Below are 23,179 nucleotides of genomic sequence, written 5' to 3'. Positions count from 1 at the left end.
TGGCTGTGTCCCACTAAACCAGGTCTAAGTGTTCTGGGATTTCATTCTTTAGTATAGTTTCCACAATTTTTCCCAGCACTGAAGTCAAACTCACCATCTATAGTTTCCAGGTAGATTACCTAATAAGGCTAAATGGGAAATATCACTAGCAAGTTTGCATATAGTGCTGTATATAAATATATCAGGGTATTTTTACATAGATCAGTTTCTCAAGTCTCCCTGCTTCCTAGTTTTTGGAACCATGGTTTCTTTGCAACTAGTCAGTGAAAGGTACAGAAGGTTTCAGTCTGTTTGGTAAATAGCCATGTTTATAGACGGTGCCCAAAAACCTAAAAAAAGTCTTGCAGGTATGGGACAGAAGAGTGCATTCAAGAGGTCCAGTGAAGACTTTGGACCTAGTTTTTTCTGTCCATTTTAAGAGATGGAATGGTTAGTTATTTTTGTAGACTTGAATGCAGGTTTCTTGTTGGATGATATTCTTTAATTTTTATGGACAGATATGTGGGGCAATGTTTTACAGTGCCTTGATTATGAAGAACAGAATGTTAAACTTGATACATAGTAAAATGGGTAATCATTTAAATAGGCTAGACAAATGTGACAAGGAATTACTTCTTTTTGACACAAGATAGGTAATTATATCCCTGCCAGCTGCCTATACCCCACATCATATCTTATACTCACTGCTTGTGTACCATTATACTTTACTTGCATCTTCATTTGGAGAAAGAGTAAAAAAAAATGCCTGTATTTGTGTGATCTCTATGAATCAGATGGGGTACAAATATTTGCCATAGTCATGCCAGCATCCTTGTAAATATATATATAATGTTATTTGAGCAGCATAACCATGGGAGGGGATTAAATATGGTACTTGCAAGAACCAAAAAGAGAAAGCCAGGCTGCAGAATGGCCTACCAGTAAAGAAGATGAGGGCCAACACCATAACAATTTAAACATGTCTGGGACATTTAGAAGGCAGTAAGAGGAAAAGGGTTGAAAGACTGGCTAAAAAAGACAAGGGAATGGGGAGAAGGGAACTGGTATTGGTTTAACTATGGGAATGTATATGCTCATCTATACAAAGTGGTAGAGAACCAGGAGAGAAGACAACTGGGCAGACTGGAAGGGCCAATTGGCCCTTTTCTGCCCTCATTTACGATGATATGATTTTATAAGCACTTTAAAAATCTGAATTGTGAGAACACTAGCCAACAAGTGGCAAAAGAAACAAAAGTATAAAAATATTTGTCAAGATAAATATTCCTATTCTTAACTCAGTTTTGAAGACTATGGCATTCTGACTTGTATTCTGATCACCAATAGGCACTCATATCCTTTTGGTTAGAGAGAACCCTTGATACTTTAGAACCGAACAAATGCCAAAAAATTTGGTGCTCAATGCCACAGAAATCCTAGTTTTCAGGATATTCACAAGGACTGCGGTAGCCTGCATGGAGCAGCAGTTCAACCCAAAACTGCACTGAAAGGATTGTATTGTGCTTCCAAGAAAGATACCGGGGAAACCTGGCCAGAGCAGCAGTTACAACCTAAACAGAAGGCACTCTGGTTAACCCGCAAAGAGCAGCATACACCCTAAAATCCTTGCTGGGCCAACTGAATAGGCCATTTCGGTCTCTGCCACTATTTACTATATTAATAATCACCAAGCATACCTACATACTTTATGCCTGAGAACCAAGTTCAATTTGTGCAAATTGGTTACCCAGAAAACCAGAAATGTTCACAGCCTTTACGTAGACTGAGCATCTCTATTTTAAGGAGTATTATTGGGCTAACCAATTTTATACATTATAATAAATTAGTGTTATGGGGGCTTCATGAGGTCCCTTCTTCAGATATCTGAGAAAAAAAAGAGACAGCATGTTTTATGTGAATACACTACTTAAGTTCAAGGTAGTCTGTAGTCTCGGAGGTGGAAAAAGCCAAGTTGGATACAGTTTACATACAGATATCACAAAATGCAGATGGCTGCAAAGATGGAATCTTACTAGTAGTTTCACACTACTCTTTGGACATGACATAATAAAGTGAACCAACCACAGAGCAATTTTCCTCCTACTGAGTGAAATGTACTTTATAATAATTTTATGCTGATCTATACCACCATGAAAAATCAAGTCTCAATAAAATGCTAACAAAAAATAAGTTAGTATTCCATTTGATCCCACCCAAAAGTGAAAATAAGAGACCCCAGACTCTGATGTAAAAATATAGTATTACTAACACTGACCCCTTTCAAACATTTTCAGTATAAATAAGAGATAAATTGCTTTGTTACTGTGAAACACACACTCATACCTCTTTCAACCAACCATTCTAACCCAATACCTGCTACACTGAATAGCAATATGCTAAACATGGTGTCAAAGGAATGAAGGATATTACAAACTAGTTCCTGATTTCCTACTGAATACAGGTAAATAGGCAGGATACAGAATTCTGAGCAACGAATTTTAATAGAATAGTGGCAGTGCTACTGAAATACCAAAAAAAGAAAAAAAATGTAAAAATCAGTATTTTAAATTAGAATATACCTAATGAAACAAAATGACATTCATGAATCTATAAGGGGTATGTTCACTGGAACTAATTTGTTTCAATTTGCACATGAACAGTCCTTCGATTCAAAATGTCTTACCTGCAAAAACAACAGATGTGTTTCCTTAACAAGTAGGAGAGAGGACGCCCAAGTCAATCCTGTGGGCAATCAATTAAAACCAACTTTAATACTGCAATAAAGAATAAATGGAGGCAAATATCAATGTAAGCAACACAGTGGCAGTAATAGTCTACACTGGTCTGTATAAAGAACGTAATTCAAGTTTGAGACTATCACCACGGGACATGTCAGCATTAGCATCCAAAAACTATGGGGAAAAAACCCCCCAAACCACAACAGATTTAAGTTTCATTAGAATTGCATGTCTTAAAACATCCAGAATATAAACTTGGTAGTAGAAATGTATATCAGATATTCAATATATAAAATACAACTTCTGTTAACATGCTTTTCCTTACCATATGCATACATAAACTATTTAACTAAATGCTTCTAACCTTCTACATCCATAAAACTACAGAACCTCTGGAATGTAAGAGTCTCACCAAATTAGACATGGTTCACTAATTGTACAGGTGTATGTAGCTGCTAAAAAAAAAAAAAAAAAAAAAAAAAAAAAGTATTGGGGAAGATTTACTACACCATCTTTCTGATCATTCCACCTATAACAAACAAGCTCTCAGCATTCAATCAACCATAAGGTTCTGGATTTAAGCCACAACACTGTACAATTATACAGAAGTCAGTTGAAATTCCTATATAGTTAATGAAATGCAAAGCTCTGGATGATTCTTTCAGAAGTCTAGCACTAGGCTGTACTATGGCTCAGCCCACAGAGCTGAGGTGCAGCAGATTCATTTTTTAAATTTGCCAACAAAGCCTGGGGCACTATAGAGGCAAGATGATTCATGGTACTGCAGCAAACACTGAAAATAAAACACCACAACAACAAAAAAAGCATTGTCTCAGACATGTCACCTGGACTTGGAGGATATATAATGGCAAAGGGGGTAGAGCAGGAGGAAGTTAAAAAAAAGCATTTTAATGTATTTTTACTGTACTGTTAAAAAAAAGGGTAATTGTATTTTGCATGATATGGTCTGCCTCCCATTTTTTTGTTATTTTTACTGTATTATAACAGGATAACTGATTTTAACTAGCAACTGAACAGAAGTGATCTACAAGTCATACAACTGCCACTCATAAATTAACTTTTATGAAAGTGATTTATTCTAGGGACCCCATTTAAGACTGCCAATGTTATATTAAATGTTCTAAATTAATGGCTGCACATCTTAATAAACTACAAGTTTCAAGAACTGAAATTTCTGTCTTGTAGAGTGTAAATGGGGATTTTCAGACTTATCACATTAAACACTTTTGAATGAATAAAGTTTCAGATGTGGTTTATACTGCAATTAAGGAATAAAAAAAGGAATAACCTGATTAAACAGTAGTCAGAAATTTCCAAACACTTGGGTTACCACAGGTACTACTTTAGCACAATGGTAAAGTTCTTGGATTGCAGCTGGAGTTGCAAGTTGAAGTCCCAGAATGTCCAATTAGTCAAAAAGTTATAGTGCAGAGCAAGAATAGATCTTTAAAAATATTTTAGTTAAATATTCTGACAGAGTAAACAATCTCTCATTTCAAGCAGTGGAATTACTGTATAACAGCACACTACCTACTAAATGGACTCAATGTTGAGTCACACTAGTGTTCTGAAAAATCTGAATACAATGGCTCTCCATTTCTTTTTCACAAAACTGCAAGTTATTGCTCAGGCCATAATTCTGGTCATCCTGTCTTTTACTTAGACAAAAACTAGGCCATATGTAAGTTTTAGGCAAAAGCGTGCAAAAACTGTTCAAGACCATTTGCATGCATAACTAAGTAGCACATTTTTTGCTCAAAAATTTAAATTTTCTGAAACACCGGGAAAGGAAAAATATCCACATACAAAACCATACAAATGCATTGTGGAATTCTTGCCCAAAACGTGCTAAATTTGAAGAAATGGGCAAAAGATAAACATCTTTTGTACAAATTGTTTGCATAGTTCATTTGTATTTTTAATGCTTCCTGAAATTCCAGAAGGGAAATCTTTAGTAAAAAGTGTGCCATTGCAAAACTGTACAAAAGCGCTTGTTAGTTTTATAAATATTTTTCCTCAAAACAAATTAGGCTTGTATTTTACTAAAATTAGTGCACATACAAGAATTTAATCTCATTTTTTATTCACAAACTAGTGCGTCCCTAGCGCCTCTTTTTTGACAGGAACGGCGGCTGTCAGCGAGTTTGACAGCAGACGCTCAATTTTGCCGACGTCTATTCTCAAACCCGCTGACAGCCACGGGTTCGGAAACCGGACGCCGGTAAAATTGAGCATCCGGTTTTCAACCCGCAGGCCGATTTAAAATTTTTTTTTTTTAAATTATTTTACACTTTAACTAATAGGGCCATCAACACGCATTTGCATGTTGCGGGCGCTATTAGTTTCGGGGGGGGGGGGGGGGGGGGGGGGTTGGACGCGCGTTTTCGACACGCTATTACCCCTTACTGAATAAGGGGTAAAGCTAGCGCGTCCAAACGCGGGTTAACAGTGCACTCCGCCAGAGAGCATTGTACTGTATTGGCCTGAGTACTGGATAAGTAGCGATATTCAAAACTTATCCAGTTACGTTAGCTGGATAAGTTAGACCTGCTCAATAAATCTAAAGTTAGCTGAATAAGACATCAGGTTAACTAGCAATTTATTTGGCGATATTCAGAGGCATAGCCATGCTGTTGAATATCCCATGTAAGTTAACTGAATATGTCTTATCCAGCTAACTTACCTAGCCATTCATCTTTGAACATCTATCTCTAGTACTGATTTAAAAAGCAGCTATCAAGTGTTTGGATTTCTGTCAACATAAAAAAAATCAAAACTACTCTGGTCTGCAGTCCTATATTAAAAAAAAACAAAAAACGTTTCACACATTTTCCTTGGACTACCAAAAGAGATCTATACTAGTAATCACAAAAAAACATTTTAAGGCAAAACAGCTTCAAAGAGGTTGCTCTGGTGTGAAACTTACAGCAGGCAGTACAGGGTAGTCAGGACCATGAACTACAAAGAATCTCCATTTAGGAAAAACTGCCACCTAAATGGAGGTTATACTTTTAATTACTCCTAAGCAGTTCAGTTGAGTATATGGATTAAGCTATCTATATATTAAAAAAATAAATAAATTACCATTGCAAAGCAAATGACATCAGAATGGTCCTAGCATACAAATGATCCTTCCATGGGGTTCCTTTAGGTGGGGGGGGGGGGGGACGGACGACCATGTGGGAAGGGTGTCCACTCAGCTATCTCTTTAAAGGGGGCACCAGCTGGATCCAGGATCCATGCCGTAGTGGACACATGCTGGCACAGTTTTTGTCATTCATCCATACAAACATATGGCCATGCAGTAAAAAGGCACCGGCTGGCCCTGGGACTAGCACCATTTTGACATCATTGTAAAAAAAAGCTCTACTGAGCTGAAGACAAGGGTCCATTTGTCACCAGTTAACATCACCCATGCGTCATGCTTAATTCAACCTACTTGTCAACAGAGAACTATTAACATATGTTAACTGCTCTGATATTGTGTGCTTTCAACCTGGTCTGCTTTTTGGGTGAAATTTCATATGTTTAACATACCGCTGAAATGTCTAGGCTACAAAGCAAAAGAGAACAGTGTCTCCATTGGGAGCCCTCACTCACACTCCCCCCCCCCCCCCCCAATTCAGCTTTATTGCAGTTATCAAATTAGATTAAATAGTCCCTGGCTGAACAGCAAGCACTCCTGCATATTTCTCTGACCGATGCAATACAGTGCAATCCCCTTATGCCATAAGGGGATCAGCGTGTCCAAAACCGAAGCTAATAGTGCTCATCACATGTAAACTCATGTTGATGGGGCTATTTCCCCCCCGAGGCAAAAAAAAAAAAAAGTGTGCCCGACGCACACATTTTTACTCTCCAAAATTAATGCCTGCCCCCAGAGCAGGCATTAATTGAGCAGCCCAAAAAAAAAAAGCAGAAAATACTTTTCTGTACTTCCTCCAATTTAATATCGCCACAATATTAAGTCAGTGGAACAAAAAGGAGAACGTTTAAAAAAAAAGTGTACCAGCAGTCAGGTTAGGAACATGGACGCTCATAAAATTGAGCATCTGTTTTCCTAACCTGCTGACAGCCACCTCTCCTGGGCACCCGCTGCCAAGGAGCTTCTAGGGGCACACAATTTCCCCTAGCTCCTCCTTTTTACCACGGAAGCCAAATGGGCATTCACGTGGGCGTTCGATCGGCGCGCATTAGGAGAGCTGACACAAATCATGAGCACCCGTTTTTCCCCATGCCAATATTGCATTGGCCTGTATGTGTTTTAAGGATAGAGAAAATGTTTATCTGACTAGTCTGGTGCCTTGTTGTTTTGGAGCTGTTAGAGGAGTGGGTTTGTCCTCCTAGCCTCCCTTGCTTTTCTTAGATTGTTAGGCGGGGCAGAAGACTGATATATGAATCTTTAACCAACTAGATAAAAAGTGATCTATATGCCCACATTTTGGGACTGCAGCTGGCTACTTATAACCAGTGTCCCCCAACAGATTTTTTAGATTCTACAGCAAGAGCTAGTAAATTCGGTAGCAGATTTTTGAAAATTGTGCAGCAATTATGTGATAAATTTGCATAATGATTCACACCTCTAAATATGTGGAAGGCAATTTTATTGAAAATCATTCGTAGTTTTTGAAACAATTAAACTATATACAAATACAAAAAAATGTACCAAACACAAAAAAAAAAAAACACACCAGGATATAAGTTGCAAACTTAACTGTGAAATGTCAACTTTTGTTTTGAAATGAGATAGTACAACCATCCTTTTTATATTTTCTTGAAAAAGTCCTTGTCTAAGTATATTGGACTATGCTCAAAATACCCTCAACATCAGTAGCTTGCCATGCCTTTAATTACACAGAAGGATACCTGCATATATACTGGAACCATGCCAAAAGACACAAAAAGGGGCTGCATTAACACAAATTGAAATTTGTCAGCAGTAGTGTCAATCATTCTATCAATTGAAATTAATGCCCTCTTCACCAGCTGCAGGACCCAGTTGCAGATTTCTTAACCACATACAGGTCTTTATAAATGGCGTGACTGGCCACATATGCAGGTGCAAGAACCTTTGAATACAGATGAAATTGTTCTAGGCATCACTCCATCCAGGAATTATATCAAAATCATAATTAGTTTGATAAGGATTTAAGAGATTTTGAGGTATCAAAAATTCTGACTGCTTTTTCTATCCACGTCAACTTCACCTCCCCCGCCTTCATTTCAGGACAGGTGAAAAGGGTATGGGGGGGGGGGGGGTGGAGGAGCAGAGAGGGTAGAATAGAAGAAAGTTCCTTGCATTAGTCCTGGGGGAATTCTGCACTACTGCGGAGCTCAGAATCCCCCCCCCCTTGCGCAGAAAATGGCAGAAGACACCCCAGCATTCCGTGAACGGAGCGCGTGAAGATGAAGGCCCCAGCGTGCAGCTCGCAGCAAAGATGTAGGCCCACATGTGCTGCAGGACGCGCTCAATGTGGCGAAGATGAAGGCCCCTGTGTATCGTGAACGGAGTGTGATCGGCTCATTGAGAAGATGAAGGCCCTGGTGAGAGTGAGAGAGCATGGAAGGTGAGAGAGCGGGGGGGGGGGGGGGATGCTTGAGTATGGGTGCCAGAGAGAGGGAGCCTATATGAGGAGATTGGGAGCTGGTGTGGATGAAAAAGGTATCGTGTGTATGTGAGGGTGCTAGCCTGTGTGAAGGGATTATGTATGTGTGAGACAGAGCCTGTGTGAGGATGCATGCGTGAGAGAGAAAGGGAGCTTGTGTGGGTGTGTATGCAAGAGAGGGACGTGTGTGTGCATCAGAGTGAAGCGCCTGTATGAGGGGATGTGTATATGCGTACTAGAGAGAGGGAGCATGTGTGTGAGAGAGGGAGGGGCAGAGGGAGCCCGTGTGAGAGGCAGTACTGAGAATGGGGTCAAACTCTGGGACTGGCGATAGAGTGGAAGGGGTTGAGCCTAGAGGTGGCGGGGAGAGATACTGGCAGGTGGAGGAGTTGGGGCCTGAGAGGGCAAAGTGGCCAGGGAAGTAGGGAGAGCGAGTGGGACACACTTACAGTGAATTTCTAGAGAAATTCTGCATCTCTAAGTAATAACTTTTTTCTGTATTAATTTAAAATGTAAAGACTCACAACGAAGTGTGAACGATGGGCAAACACCCTAATAACAACACAATCCAACAGGTGTGTTGCAAAATCTATTGCAAAGGTCCATGTAAAACCAGAAAAAATAATTTAAACAGGCATTTTGGAATTATTGAACTTTTCCTGTTTAAATTTTTTCTGGTTTTACATGGACCTTAGCAATTGATTTTGCAACATTACTTAAAGACTGTCATGTAAATTGTGTTATTCTGACCAATATAAAGTTTGCAGAATTTTAAGTTTTTGTGCGCAGAATTCCCCCGAGAGTACTGCATGCTTTTTGGGAAGGGAGAGTCTAGAACAAGAGCAGAGAGGGACTAAAAACAGGCAGGCACTTCGCAGTTCAATTCAAAAGACTGTATTAAGTATGAAAGCTTTGAGGAATGTTGATTCTATATTGCTGCAAATTTTAGTCTGCTAAACTAATTATGTGGTTTCTCCCATGGCCCTCAATTGTGGGAGGCTAGGGGTACAGTCTATAACCCACAGGATTTAGTTCTTTGTCCCTTGGTTACTGACCCATCACAGTTTATATTACTCCATTAATATCCTCAATTTAACCCATTTAATCTTTTTCAGTCATGGCCTATCTGCATCAGCCTATCTGCTGTGCATGTTATCTGCCTTGATTAGTAGGTAAGCTCCAAGGAGAGACTATTTATTATGGCTGCAGTGCATAATATGGTATGTGCTATACAAACAATGACTTATTCAATTGATTTCATATGTAAACTTAACTACCAAGTATATAAAACTGGAATGGTGTTCCTTATGTAGTGTCAAATGTACTAAGCATTTCTTTCTAACACAAAATGGGACAAACCCTTTAGTACACTTAGCTCATATACAGGCGATGCAATATAGTGCGCTCAGGCTAGCATACCAGGTAACACTACTGAAGGCTCTAATATAACCCTAATGCAATACAGAGATTAGCATGTCCAAAACTCACATCCAATCGAGCGCATAGCTACTAGTGCTCATCACACATAAATTCCATGTAGATAAGGCTATTAGCTATTATCCCACAATGCCAAAAATTGCCACGTGGCCAAGGTGTCCATTTTAACATGGCAAACTTAATGCCTTCCCAGGAGCTGGCATTAAAGCATGTCATGCTCAAGGGCTCACTGAAAAACAAACACTCCTACTGCAATTCCTCCTATTAGTATCATTGCAATTCTAAGTAGGAGGAGCCACAGAAATCAGAATCATGCTGCACTCAAGGGCTCAACAAAAAAAAAAAAAAAAAATCCTGCTTTCTGTGGTTCCTCACAGGGGGAACCATAGAAAGCAGCATCCCCAAGTTCTGGCCTAATTGGAACCCCTGCTGGTAGTAAGTGAAGGACTGAATAAATTACGTGGCGGGCACTTAATATTAGTTTATTCACTCCGTCACTTACTACTGATTAGTCCATAAGGAGTTCTGGCCAGGCTGCTGTGGGTGCACGACCACTTCTGGGTGCCCGATGCAGAGTACTAGGGATGCACAGATTACCATTGCGTATCCCTTTTAGCACGGAAGCTCATTTGCCTTATTGCATTGAGCACCCAGGAGAGGAGGATGTGCATACGTTAAAAAAACATGCACTTAATTTGGATGCACTTATTTTATGTGATGATATTGCATTTGCCCGATAGGTTTTCTGCGATAATTGTCCTTCGATCTCTCATTTTGTTTAGAATAACCCCAAAAAGGAGCTACTTAAGGAGTAATCACAGTTCAGAGTATGTATGTGAACAGATAGAGAGACAGTGGTTCATAAAAAAAAAAAACGACACACCAGAAAAGAAAGAAATGGGAAGGAGGTAAGGGGGACTGATATTTTAGTATGGGAGATTATGCTCATCTACACCTGGCAGAAATCCAGAAAGGAAGATAAGAAGTAGGCTAGATGGATGGGCCAACTGGTTTAGTTTTTTCTTGATTTCCCTCAAATCTAATAGTTCCTGCCATCTATGTTATTGTATTACTATGAATACAGTAGGCAACCAATAACATCCAGTATTTCACAAATCTTATCTAAATTATCCTTGCTCCTTCTACTGCCTTAAGATTTATATATTTTAGCATTACAATGAAAATATTAAACTAGAAAAGGATTTGGGGTCTCCTATAACAGACACGTAGTAACCCAATGAAAACAAAATATACTGTGCCAAAAGACATAGCAAAACTTTTTGCCATCTGGCTTACTAATGCCAATACGTTAGGCTGTGAAACACAAAGAATATCAAACATCCCAGAATGTTAGTAAAGGCCAATACATGAAAAATATGTACATAAAAATAGATTGCACTAGGCAACTAAATGATTTTTATACTTGCAAGCTTTTCCACACCAATACTTGCCTGTCATCTACATATCCCTGCAGTCATACAAGCTTGTGTAATATAGATGCAAATCTTCATGTTTCAGCTGCTGCAGAAAATCTGCACTAAACCAAAAGCCAGTACAAGTCACAGCCTGTCCTTGTTCTGCCCAGTTTTCAGTTCCATCTTGCTCTGCAGTCACCAAGAATTCAAAGTTTTATTTTACTGCACAAGCAGGAAAGTGTTCATTTAAGATAGAAACTAATCCCTGGTTATAGGATTTGAGATGCCTCACACTGATAGCAAAATAAAACTAGTACAGTACACCAAAGATGCGTAATAAGCTTCCACTCGACTTTATAGTTTTATAAATTGCAAAATGTATTTATGAATGCAAAACAAAATACTTTCATGGAAATTTACTCAAATATTGTAAATTAAACAAATTCTCGGATACAAGATCAAAATAAAAAGTACAATTATTGTAAGACAAACCTTTAATTTATGAGGCACTGAAAATAATGCACCATTTTGTAATCAAGCAGGGGGTTTTTTTTGTTGTTTTGGGGGTTGTTTTTTTTAAACAAAACTCTATCCTTATACCAATTATATGGGAAAATATTGCTCTGACATTTAAGCAGGCAACAGCAAAGGTCCTGCCACTGTACAAGTTATCTCTGGAACTTCATTCACATATCTGTTAACACTTACCTCCTTGCTTTTATAACAATTTATGATAAAATGGTGTATAGGCCATGATGTTTACTACAATCTGCATTACTGTTAAAAAAAAATGAAATCCCTTATGCTTGGGCAGGCATACAAATGCATAGGACAAAGTTCTGCACTACAACTACTGGATCATGCAAACTATCAGACAAATTAGCAATACTATTTATTACAACTGAAGACAACCAAGTCTATAAATTCAGTATGTATTTTGTTAAACAGATTATAGAACTATTTGAATTCTTCACTGCTATGCATATAACAATACTACATATCATTTAGACAGATGGAACACTACCTGAGATCGCCAACTACAACAAAACGACAAACCAGTCTCCAAAACCCCACCACCACTGATGCTTCACAATAGTTACTGATTTATTCCCATTCCAGAATGCTAAGAAAAGCATACATACATTTAAAAACTTACCAAATAAAGTGCATTATTTGCTTTTTGATAGTGCATATATGATAACTATTTGTTATTAAACTTTATGGCAAATCAGTTAAATAATTAGAATTTCATTTATGCCACATTTTCACCAACTACCCAAAAAGTAAAAATAGTACCACAAGCACACGTTGAAATACCTTAAAGCCAATACTTTGTTAAACTAGGTTTCTTCTAATGCTAGAACTCACTACTCAAGGGAGAAAGCCTAAGCTAGCAGTTGAGACTTAGGCTAGCAGTCCAGCAGCAAGATAGGGTGTGGAGAGAGAAGGGATATCCAGTCTTTTGTACCATATGTCAAACATGTGTCTGGTAGCGAAAGGTCATGTGTGAGCAAACAGTGCAAAGAGTTCCTAATTCTCAGAGTACAAATCCAATACTAGAAGGTTAGCGTGGCAGACTTGAAAAAGCTGAGGCAGACAATGCAATAGACCTGAGGGAATTCTGTGCTATTGCAGAGCGCAGAATTCCCCTCCTACACAGCTGCGCCAAAATTCCATTTGCTGCGCAGAATTTGACAAGTTCTAGTGTGCCACAAGCGAAGCCCGTCCCGCTCGCAGCAAAGAAGGAGCAGGCCTTGGCATGTCTTGAGCGGAGCCTGTCCCACTCATGGCAAAGATGGAGCAGGCCCTGGTGAGAGCGAGTGTGTGTGTGTAAAAGACTGCAAGCCTGGGGGTGAGATACAGCATGTGAAAGAGTGCCTGGGTGTGGGTGCCAGAGGGAGGGAGCCTGTGAGGAGATTGTGAAGGAGAGTGTGTGAGAAAAGGGGATTGTATGCACATGAGGGTGCATGTTTGTTAGAGAGGGAGCCTGTGTGAAAGTATGTGTATATATGAGAAATAGCCTGTGTGAAGGTGTGTGTGTGTGTGTGTGTGTGAATGAGTGAGTGAGAGAGGAGCCTATGCGTAGGAAGAGTGTAAGCAAGAGAGGGAGCCAGTGTGCAAGGGTGTGTGAGAGAAACATAGGTAGCCTGTGTGAGGGTGTATGCATATGAGAGAAAGGGAGTGTGTGTGCACGCACGTCAGACAGAGAGGGAGCTTGTATGAGGGTGTATGTGCACTAGAAAGAGGGAGCATATGTGTGAGAGAGGGAGAGAAAGAATTACTGAGAAAAGGGGCAAATTCTGGGAGTGGAGATAGAGTGGAAGGGATTGAGCCTAGAGGGGGAGGGGGAGAGATAGTGGCAGGTGGAAGAGATGGGACCTGAGCCCCTAAATCTGTCAAATCACTAGGAACACTCCAAAATTCTGAAAGAACTCAAATATGAAACTGCAGACCTGCTATTGGCAATCACTAAAATCTGCCAATGTACTTGAGGGCTGTAACATCAGTTGTTAAAAGCAAGTTCTCTTACCATAAAACAGTGTTTTCCATACATAGTAGGATGAATTAGCCATAATCTGTGGGAGATGTTATCCGGCAACATCAAACGGACTGGCTTCTCCAAGCTAGTACAGCTTTGAGTTCTACTGAGCAAGTGCAGGCATTCCCACACATGCATTGCCTCAAGCACCTCTTCAGTCTATATCATAGCTAGGTAGCTGACTCTCCAAGGAGGTAGGTGGGCATCTCTTGGCTAATTCATTCTATCTACTAAGCACACCATTTACAATAAACAAATTTGCTTTTTTCCGTCCATAAGCAGGTTAATTCAGCCATCATCTGTGGGAATTCCCAAGTTGAGGGTTGTAGTGGAGCATTTACTGGACTCCTCCATGGAGAGCAGACTATTGCAAGAACAAGTCACACAAAACCGTTTTGCTGAAGTTACTATTAGTCTTTTAGAGGTTGTTCAGACAGCAATGAGACATAAAAGGTGTTAACTGGTGACCAAGTTGGAGCTTTACAAACTTACTGGAAAGATACGACTAAGATGAGCAACAGTAGAAGCCAGAGATCTGAATTAATACGGTTGAATCAAGTTTGTCATCTGCAATCCTGCTTAAGATGTAGCAGAGCTGAATACAATCTGCTAACCTGGTCAACAAATTATGGCTTGTGATGGTTAGTGTTGCATGTGACTAACAGAAGAGAAGCCTGGCAACATGACCAAGTTCTTTTCTTACACCAGATGAAAACACTCTTATAACCTAACGTATGAAGGGCTTTTTCTCCTTCATGGCAATATGGTCTCAGAAAAGCAAGTTTGCTTACCGTGAACGGTGTTTCTGTAGATAGCAGGATGAATTAGCCATGCTGTTTGGGAGCGCCGCGATCCCGGGTAGGCGGAGTTTCTCTTAGTTGATCACAGAGTTTTGAACTCTGTGCGTCTGCGCGGTCATCTTCCCACGCGGTTCCCTCACCTCTTCAGTTTCTTTGTAGCCAAGCGAGAGGTAAGTTCAGAAGGCGTGTGACTCTTTGAGACTATCTAGGGAGGTGGGTGGGTCAGCATGGCTAATTCATCCTATCTACGGAAACACCGTTTTCGGTAAGCAAACTTGCTTTTTCCCGTCAATAGCAGGGCTGAATTAGCCATGCTGTTTGGGAGTCCCAAGCTCTCTGGTTGTGTCCTTGTATATTTATCGTTGTTAGGTTAGGACATCAACCTTTGAAGTGGTAGACAGTCTCATGCTCTTTTTAGTGATAAGACTGCTGTGCCTAGTGCCGCATCAGAGGTCGACTGCTGTTGGAGGCAATAATGCGATGTGAAAGTATGAATGGACGACCATGTTGCTGCTTTGCAGATCTCAATCAATGGAACCTTGTTTAAGTGTGCAACTGATGCTGCAGTGGCGCGAATTTGGTGCGCCTGAGGCTTATTGGGTAATTTGATGGAGCGTTTGTTGTAGCAAAAAAGTATGCATTGTGATAACCAACTGGCTATAGTCCTTTTTGAGACCGGTTGATCAGGATCATTCGGTTTAAAGGAAAGGAACAGTTGAGAAGGTCTCGAAGTTGATTGAGTCCTGTTTTTAAAATAGGCCAACGCTCTCTTACAGTCCAACGTTTGTAAAAGTTTTTCACGTTCGTTATTATGTGGTTTTGGTATAAAAATTGGTAGTTATGGTTTGGTTAAGATGAAAAAATGTTACCATCTTAGGTAGAAAAGAAGGGTGAGGACAAAGGGTCACCTTGTCATGGTAGAATTCAAGATAAGATGAGTAGTGAGCTAAGGCTTGTAATTCACTGACTCTCCTTGCAGAAGTTTTGGCAACGAGAAAAAACTGTTTTCCATGTCATATATTTGATGTGGCTAGAGTCCAATGGTTCAAAAGGCGGAAGCATTAGTTGTTCCAGTACTACATTTAAGTCCCATGGAATTGGAGGTTTAGTTACCGAAGCCGGACCATTCCCTTCATGAATCTAGATATCAACGGGTGGATAAGACATTGGAAGGTTATTAAAAGGATCATGAAAAGCTGCTATAGCACTGATGTGAACTCGCTCCGAAGTGGTGGCTAATCCTGCTTCATAGAGTGCGAGCAGATATTGCAACAATTGATTGGCCGTGGATGAGAAAGGGTTTATGTTCTTTGGAGTACACCAGTCCAAGTAACGTTGCCACTTTCCTTTGTAGTTACGTCTGGTTGAAGGTTTCCGTGACGCAATTAGAATATCCTCTAGTTGAGAGGATAAGCCTAAGGGAGTTAGTATTTGCCTTTCAATCTCCATGCTGTGAGATGAAGTGATCGATTCATGGGGTGAAGTAATGAGCCCCCTTCCTGTGTCAGAAGATGTGGAAGGTTTTGCAGTGGTATCTGTGGATGAACGGAGAGTTTCAAGAGATGTGTGTACCAGGGCTGTCTCGGCCATGCCGGGGCTATTAAAATCATGTCTGATACGTCCTGGATGCATTTCTGAATCGTTCGAGAAATGAGTGGGATGGGTGGATAGGCATACATCAAGCCTGGTGTCCATGGAATGAGAAAGGCATCTGGAGCCATCCTTTGATTGCTGGGGTAAATTGAGCAAAAGGTTTGGACTTGCTTGTTTGCTTCCGTGGCAAAGAGGTCTATTATGGGAAACCCCCACTGTTTGAAGATGTTTTGTGCCACCTCTGGATTCAAGGACCATTCGTGTGGATGAAAAATCCGACTGAGACGGTCTGCTGTCACATTCTCCAAACCTGGAAGATACGTTGCTTGAATTGATACTTGGGCCTTGACTGCCCAATGTAGACTTCGTGTTGCTTCCTAGCAGAGAGTCCATGAACCGGACCCTCCCTCCTTGTTTTGTAAAACATGGCTACCTGGTTGTCTGTATATACCATGAGGCTTGATCCCCGTATCTGATCCGAGAACGTTTGAAGTGCCATCCAGATAGCTCTTAGCTCCAGGAGATTGATCTGGTATGTAGATTCCTGAGGGGTCCACAGACCTTGAGTTTTCAGTTCGCCCAGATGTGCTCCCCAACCCTTGTTGGAGGCATCTGTGGTCAGAGTTATTTGGTGAGGTGGTAAACGGAATGGAGCTCCTGAGGAAAGATTCTTGGAAAGGAGCCACCATCGAATGTCCTCTTTCATTGCGTTTGTAATTTGAATCTTGGTACTGAGTGGTTGTATGTATTGAGACCACTGAGTTTTTAAACCCCATTGCAATAGGCGCATGTGGAGTCTGGTGTGAGGAACCACAAAGATTGCTGCTGCCATATGACCTAGAAGTTGAAGCACCTGGTGTGCTGAAGCTCTGTTTCTGTGAAGTAGGCTGTTTGCCAATGATTGTATGTTTTGCATCCTGTCCTGGGGAAGGTATGCTCTCTGTTTGACTGTGTGTATGACAGCACCTATGAACTGAAGTATTTGAGTCGGTTGTAGGTGAGACTTCTCGAAATTGATTAGAAATCCCAACATTTGAAGGCATTCAATCATGTGTATCGTGTGTTCTTTCAGTGTAGATTGGTCCATTGCTACTATTAGCCAATCGTCCAGATAAAAAAATATTTGGATCGAAAGTTTTCTGAGATGAGCCACCACCACTGCTAGACATTTGGTGAATACTCTTGGGGCTGAAGATAGGCCAAATGGGAGAACTTTGTATTGGTAATGTGTATTCTGAACTTGGAAACATAGGTAACGCCAAGAAGATGGGTGAATTGGTATATGGGAATATGCATCCTTCAGGTCGATGGAACATAGCCAATCGTTGGGCTGAATTAGTGGTAGAATATTTTTGAGAGACGTCATCTTGAATTTTTCTCTCTGTATGTGTTTGTTGAGAAGTCTGAGATCTAGAATGGGTCGTAGGCTGCCCGACTTCTTTGGAATGAGGAAATATTGGGAATAAAACCCTTGGTGTTGTTGATGAAGGGGAATAATTTGTATAGATTGTTGAATCTGCAGGTTGTTCAATTCCGCTTTGAGGGATGTGGAGTGGGATCGTATCATCCTTTTCGGAGGAATATGAGGAAGAGATGGATTGGATTGAAAATTCAGAGAATAACCGTTTCTGATAATGTTGAGTACCCACTGATCTGAAGTGATGGAATCCCAATTTTGGAGAAAAAATTGAAGGCATCCTCCTATGAAAGCAGGTAGTGGTGGTGGCTGCATTAATTTCAAAAAGAGGAAGCAGGCTTCTGCTGAGGTGTTGGCACTTGCTTTGTTGTTCTTTGCTGCCTGCCACGACTCCTAGCGCCCTGCTGAGTTGCATTTCTCGGAGGGACATACTGTTGAGGCCTGTACTGCGTATAAGGTCTGCTGTAAGGTCTCGAATAATACCAACTACGGTAAGGATAGAATCGATGTTGCGACTTCTGAGAATCTGCAGGAGTGCTGAGAGATTGCACCGCTGCACTTTATTCTTTTAAATGTGATACGATATCTCCAAATTTATCTCCAAAGAGATTGTCACCCATACATGGAATGTCGGCCAACTTCTCATGGACATCTGTCCGAATTGCGCTGGCTCTAAGCCAAGCCATATGCCTGGCCGCAATAGCTGAAGCAGACACTCTTGCTGAAGATTTGAAAGATTCATAAATAGAGCGTAATAAATGCCTCAATCCCTCTTCCATCTACAAGAAAGACTGGTGTGGTGTGTTGTCTTCAAATATACACAGTGGATGCAGTTTTTGGAGTGTTTCAAATAGGTACTGCGTAGTATAAAGTTGGTGATGATGTATCCCATTCGTGAGCATAGAGGAATGATAGATCTTTTTCCCAAAATCATCTAGGCATTTATTTTCTCTGCCCGGTGGAGTATTTGAATGCAATTTATTTCGTTTTTTCTTGGACAAGGCTGATTCTACCACTATTGATTGGCGTGGTAGTTGGGCAGAGTCGTAAATTGTTGAATTACGCATCTTATATTTGATATCAATTTTTCTAGAAGTAGCCGGTGATGAGAAAGGAGTCTTCCAAATTTTGAAGAGTAGATTTTCTAATACCGAATGAGGTGGAAGAGCGGTGGGCTCGGGAGGAGATTCGAAGATCTTTAAAATACCGAGCATTTCAGCTCTTGGGTCAGGTATTCTTCCTGTTTCTACTTGAAGAAGACTGCCTACTTTCTCAACAAATTTCAAATAAGTCAAGTCCTCCGGAGGTGAATATGGTTCAGGTAAACCTTCTTGAGGGTCAGATGGCATACCTGTTGAGGAAGTCACAGAATAAACTGATTGCGGAGAACCTGGGCTGATGGGTTGAGTTGGAGTATCCTCTTTTGTTGGTAATAGAGGTTGTATCCCTGTAGGCGGTTCAGGAGAATCTTCTGGAGAACGCTGTGGTGGTAATTCCTTTGTTTTTTCCAATTCTTGGAAGAAAGAGGAGAGAATATCTGAGATTTTCGTCATAGTTGATGCAGCCAAAGTACCTTGTGGAGGAATGTGAATCTTTTGCTTTGGGATTCTTGTTGGAATTGCTGCAAGCAAAATATCTTTTGGTACTTGATCCTTATGTTGACCTTGAGGAGGTATAACCGGTGAAGGTCGAATACGTTTTGTTGATGGTATTTGTAATGAAGGAGTACGTCTCTTCTCTCTGGAAAGTGATGAGAAACTCAACAAGGAACTACCACTAGGAGAAGATTCTGATGTTGAGAGGCCTTGAATATCGACTTCAGAAGTTGAGGACATTTTTTAAGAACTTCTTGATCGTATTATTTGCTTTGAAGAAGCTATGTGATGTAACTTCAGTTAATGCTTGCCTGATACAATCACCAAGTGTATGTGCATTGTTTTGGCACAATGTGTTGTTTGAACATCCCTAATCAATATATGCTCCGTAGGTGCGTCGTGGGATAGGCTTTGCGGTGTATCTGCTCCGTGCGCTGAAGCTGTTCCCTGCGTCGAAAGTGCTCCATGCTTCGCAGACGCTTCGTGCGACGCGTCAAGGATGCTTCATGACTGCGATGCGCCGTATCCGTGCTTCGTTCTTGAAGCGTCGTGATGCGATTTTGACGATGCAGATGGCGCAGATTTCGAAAAAGTACTCTCCTGTACTCTGCGCCGTGGCTCACCCAACGGATCCCCGGCTTTTGGACGAGGCCCTGAGGGTGTGTGAGACCCTGGCCTTAATTGTTTCTCGGGTTGTTCAAGTCCTGCTGGTCCCAGCGAGGACACCCTCTTCGGGTGTACCTTACCTGATTTCGCCAGTCCCGGCGAGGAATGGATGGAGGATGGTGGGGCCGAAGATCTGATGCGGAGCCTTTCCATCTTCACGGCCCGGTGCCACTGGCCCTCGGCGACATCCTGCCACAGTCCCAGCACGATTTTTGATCGTGGTTGGGGCCTAGGCAAATGTAGCAATAATTATGTCCATCTGTGATGACATAATTTTGCCACATTGACAATATTTAAATCCAGATGGTTTCGGAGCCATCTTAGAAGTGAATTCTTGAGAGAAAAGACGAGAAAAATCGTCAAAAAAATCCAGTCAGAGAAAAAATTTACTAAGAGAAAAACCCCGCATGCGAACGGCTCACGGAAAAAAAGAAACTGAAGAGGTGAGGTAACCGCGCGGGAAGACAACCGCGCAGACGCACAGAGTTCAAAACTCTGTGATCAACTAAGAGAAACTCCGCCTACCCGGGATCATGGCACTCCCAAACAGCATGGCTAATTCAGCCCTGCTATCGACGGGAAAAATGGTAGGCAATATGATGGATGGACTGATATGGAGAGCAGAGTTGATCTTTGGTAGAAGTTTTGGTTGAGTGGGAGAGACCACTCGATCATGGAAAACTTGTATGTATGGCATATAGCGGTCATGAGTCTGAAGCCTGCAGATTCTCGTAGCTGAGGTAACTTTGGTGAGGAAGGCTACTTCCCATGTGAAAAATTGAAGAGAATCCTTCTGCAGTGAACCGAAAGATGACCCCCATGGGATGAAGAGGGACAACATTTAAGTCCCACGAAAGGGGAGGTAGTTCTGCTGAGGACTAAAAGTGGCACAAGTCTTTCACAAAGGCAGATAGTGGTTGAGTAGAGATAAGTTTACCATGTACTTGAAACTTGGTAAGCCACTAAGGTGTTAAGATGTAATTTCACCAGCAGTTTGGCAGGCTCGAGTCAGAAAGGAGGAGCAAGTATGTTAGCAAGTGCTCGGGCTCACAAGAAAATGGGTTGAAGGTTTTCGACTGGTACCATCTGGAATATCTGATCCACGGGAAGGTCTAACACTCTGGCTGATTGCATTCTAGCCAGAGCCAAAAATGTCCTCAATCGCTTTGGACAAGGAGATATAAGCACATACTGAGCATTCAATATCCAACTCATCGGACGGAGATGCAGAAGGCCTGGATAATAAGAGCATTCTTTCATCTTGAGTTAGGAACGTAAGGCAGGTATATGAAGGCACTGCTGGAAAGTTGTACAAGATATGCAAACTGTACATCCTGGCCACTCAGCTATAAGAAGTAAAGGAGTACAGTTTTGCAGCATCCTTTGCGCTGAGCATCCATGAGGCTTGTCCTCCAGTTGAAGAGGAAAGCGCCCTAAGAGACAGATTGCTGGGTAGAAATAAGAACAAACCAATCTAGTTATCTGCTACCCACCAGCACAAACAGGTCAAATGACAGCCAACTCCTAAAATGTATAGTTCCTTGGTTGAAGATTGTCACAAGTACCACTTATAGCTGGAATACTCTGAGGTGATCCGTCAACATGTTGGAGATTCCCTGAAGATAGGAAGCTTATAGGAGAGGACAACATCTGACTGCACACTCTAATCTCGAATGCTTGCATGCAGAGAGACTGATTTTGTGAATCAGTTTCCTGAAAAGAAAACAAAGCAACCTGGTAGGTTGTTTGAATTAATATATTCTTACCTCCAAGAAGATGCGATGACTTTGAAAGAGCAGATCTGATTGCCTTTAAATCAAGCAAACTGATACAACAGTGGCTCTGTTCGTGAGACCACATACCCTGGGATCGAAAAGATCCCATGTGAGCACCTCCTCCTTTTTTAGGAGAATTCTGTTGCTAGCAAGAACTGATGAGGAATAGTACGAAGTGGCACCCCATCCTGAATCATATGGGGATTTTACCACTAGAGTAACTCACCATGGAAACCTGGACTGTGGTGGATAATGGATGGGTCAGCTAATCCCACTGAGAATGGAGACCCCCCCACCCCCATGTAGATAACAAAGGCGAATCAGTGGGTCCACATGAAACAGCTGTTGCCATATGTCCTGATGTAACACAAATCGCTCGAGCTGTCGTGCACTGGGAGGTTAGTTGTTTGAATAAAAGCAATCTCACTGTGTACACTTGATCCGTTATCAGAAACTCTTCTGCAGCGAGTCTATTCATGGTTTAATGGATTTCATTCCCTGAGCAAGTACTAGATCTGACTTTCTGAAAATGAACAGAAAAATTCTAAATTTTATAGAAGACTGGCCATCCTGTACAAGAAAAACCAAAGCTTATTCTTGAGAGCGCACTGTGATTAACCAGTTGTCCTGGTATGGGAACTTGAATCCCCTGGTGACAGAGGCGTGCAACTACCACTTTAAGGCATTAGGTAAAGATGCTCAGAGCTGCCCAAAAGGCAAACAAAAGTACACTGTACTGGTAGTGGGAAGAATCCACCTTGAAGCAAAAGTAGCACCAATAGGAAGGATGAATAGATATATGAGCGTATACATCCTTCAGCTCGAGAGTGCATATCCATTCCTGTTTTTGGATGTGACAGAGAAGCATACTGAAGAAATTCATATTGAAGTAAACATTGGTTCAAGAACCTCAGATCCATAAAGAGCCGCAATCCTCCTGATTTCTTGGGGTAAAGGAAATAAGGGGAATAGAAACTTTGTCCGTGTTGGGACGGAGAGACCGGTTATATAGTTTGTTGGCAATGAAATGATTGCACTCCTCTGTGAAACTGCATCAAGTGAGACAGATATAGATCAAGATTCAAACAGTATGGAGGGGATGATAGCTGGGAGAAACACAAACAATATCCTAACTTCATGATTATCTGGTGCCACTCCTCAAATAAGATTTGGATTCTGTTCCCCTCCGAAACAGCATTCAAAGGGATAAAAAATTGGGCCTGGGCATGCACTAGAAGTATTGCGTAGTCTTATACTGATCGTGCTCACGCTGCCAGGGTGCGGTTGCCAACACTGGGTCAGAAAAGGCAGTAAAGTGGTATAGCTAAAAAGGCAGGAATGGACTCTAATAAAAGCTTGACCGTTGATAAGTGCAAAATGTACTCTGGGATCCACAATAGGACTGGACCACTACATTCCATTCTGTAATTTGTCAGATACCAGGTACATCCAGTAACTTCTCGTGGACATCTTGGATGCTATTTACCCTGAGCCACGTCATGCATCAAGCTCCAGTCTAAGCTGATGCGTGAAAAAGAGCTGAAAAGTTCATGCACAAAATGGAAGTGAGAAATGCACTCTTCAGTCTTCAAAAGCAG

The 23,179-nt window shown here is 41.2% G+C and overlaps 1 protein-coding gene across 13 annotated transcripts in view; it reads right to left on the bottom strand.

The window, feature by feature from the left end:
• Positions 1 to 23,179, bottom strand: part of LOC115096893 (copine-1-like) — a 238,687-nt gene that overhangs the window by 207,517 nt on the left and 7,991 nt on the right. For 6 of the 13 annotated variants that reach the window (XM_029612129.1, XM_029612136.1, XM_029612139.1 and 3 more), the window contains exon 2: positions 2,663 to 2,753. The exons of 5 other annotated variants lie outside the window; for them this stretch is intronic. The gene's annotated coding sequence lies outside the window, so the exon portion shown is untranslated. The remainder of the gene's footprint in view (positions 1 to 2,662; positions 2,754 to 23,179) is intronic. 2 more of the 13 variants (XM_029612141.1, XM_029612131.1) reach the window with 1 other exon arrangement.

The sequence above is a fragment of the Rhinatrema bivittatum genome, chromosome 8, assembly GCF_901001135.1.
Source record: "Rhinatrema bivittatum chromosome 8, aRhiBiv1.1, whole genome shotgun sequence".
Classification (NCBI taxonomy): domain Eukaryota; kingdom Metazoa; phylum Chordata; class Amphibia; order Gymnophiona; family Rhinatrematidae; genus Rhinatrema; species Rhinatrema bivittatum.
Note: the sequence above shows the minus strand (reverse complement) of the source record. Positions and strands in the feature narration are given on the sequence as shown.